Here is a 2251-nt window from a genome sequence, read left to right as displayed (position 1 = left end):
TTTTTAAAACAAATTCCCTTTCACCAAAGATTTTTTTTTTTTTTTTTTTTTTTGCGGTACGCGGGCCTCTCACTGCTGTGGCCTCTCCCGTTGCGGACCACAGGCTCCAGACGCGCAGGCTCAGCGGCCATGGCTCACGGGTCCAGCCGCTCCACCGCATGTGGGATCTTCCCAGACCGGGGCAGGAACCCGTGTCCCCTGCATCGGCAGGCGGACTCTCAACAACTGCGCCACTAGGGAAGCCCTTGTCCAAGATTTTTAGAGAAGATTGCTCCACAGCTTGTGAGGCACAGCAGTCTCCCAATCCATGGATTGTCTTCCCTTGATAAAAAGACATCAAACTCCTTACTAAAGTGTATTATTTTTGTTATTTGACAAGGTCTTTGCCACAAATATTAGTTAAAATTTTTGGCCATCTGAGTGGGTAAACTTAACATAGTCCATCTGCCAGAACCACAGTTTGGATCTAGCTGTTCTTTTATAAATCAGTGACTTTTGTATCATTGTACCTGTCTCATGACCAAAATTTTAGAACGAAAGCTGTACTATCTCTGTGTCTGCCTTTATATGAATGTTATAGACACGTGGTGTTTTTCTACCTCTAGGTGATGTTGCTGGTACTTTAATGGTTTGTTTTACAGATTTAAGGAAGCATTTTTCTCTTTTCTCTTAAGCTATCTATAACTTACATTAACTTGGTAAACCGTACCTCTGTAAAAAGAAACAGAAAGCAGAAAAGTGGTTGCCAGGGGCTGGGGGGAGGGGAAAACAGGAAGAGGTTGGTAAAGGGGTACAAATTTTCAGTTTTAGGATGACTATGATCTGAGGTGACTACAGCTGATAACACTGTATTGAATAATTAAAATTTGCTAAGAGAATGGATCTTAAATGTTTTCACTGGGAAAAAAAAGGTAAATTTGTGAGGAAATTGTGTGTTAATTAACTTGATGGGGGGAATCCCTTTACAATGTATAGGTATATAAATTATCAGGTTGTACACTTTAAATATCTTACAATTTGTCAATTATACCTCAATATAGCTGAAAACAAAATCACAAGAGAATCTTATCAGTGGAGAAGGCACTCACTTAAATCTGCATAACAAATGTTGCCCTGTTTGCCATGTTTTTCCTGATAACCTCCCAGAACTGTCTCCCCGTCCCCCACCCCCACCCCGCACTCCCCTTTCCCTATTAAGGTGGAATTTAATTCTGAATGCTAAGCCACCTCAGGGAGTTACTCATTTTTTCCCCTGGGTATCTCTCATGTATGCATGAGGTATACATGTTAATAAATCTGTTTGTTTTTCTCTGTCTTTTATTACAGGGCCCTTGGCCAAAAACATAAAGGGGTAGAGGCAAAATTATTCTTTCCTCCTCTGTACCTGCCTTTAGCAAAACCCCTAAAGTCAGTTTAGCCATAACCTCCCCTATTCTTGATGTCTTTTGTTGGTAATTTTCCAACCACTGACCTCCCCCTATGCCTTGGCTGTAAGTCTCTACTTGTCCGTGTTCTATTCAGATTGGAGCCAGCTCTATACCAAGCTCTCTTTTTCCCATATTATAATAGTTCCTGAATAAAATTTGCCATTGCTGTTTTAACTTCTGTCTGATTCTGGTTTTCTTTGAACCCAGTAACATCTGGAAGTACTCTCTTTCCTTCTCCCCAAGATCCACTGACAGTCTTTTTTTCTCCTGAATTTACTCATTTAACTTTTTCTATTTCCAAATGTGCTGTTTCCCCTCACTCATTCAGCAAATATTTTCTTTTTAATTTTTATTGGAGTATAGTTGATTTACAATGTTGTGTTAGTTTCAGGTATACAGCAAAGTGAATCAGTTATACATATACATATATCCACTTTTTTTTAGATTCTTTTCCCATATAGGTCATTATAGAGTATTAAGTAGAGTTCCCTGTGCTGTACAGTAGGTCCTTATTAGTTATCTATTTTATATATAGTATTGTGTATATGTCAATCCCTATCTCCCAATTTATCCCTCCCTCCCTCTCCCCCCTGGTAACCATAAGTTTGTTTTTTCTACATCTGTGACTCTATTTCTGTTTTGCAAACAAGTTAATTTGTAACATTATTTTAGATTCCACGTGTAATATTTTTAGATTCCACATATAATATTTCCTATTCAGAAGAGAAAAAGCAATGCTTTAGAAGAAAGGTCGTGCTGGTCCAGGAAGGGAGGAGTGCTGAGTAGGCTAAATAATACATGGAAAAAAAAAAAAAAAAAAAAAA

This window comes from Neophocaena asiaeorientalis, unplaced genomic scaffold, assembly GCF_003031525.2.
Source record: "Neophocaena asiaeorientalis asiaeorientalis breed wild unplaced genomic scaffold, Neophocaena_asiaeorientalis_V1.1 scaffold218, whole genome shotgun sequence".
In the NCBI taxonomy this organism is placed as follows: Eukaryota; Metazoa; Chordata; class Mammalia; order Artiodactyla; family Phocoenidae; genus Neophocaena; species Neophocaena asiaeorientalis.
Note: the sequence above shows the minus strand (reverse complement) of the source record.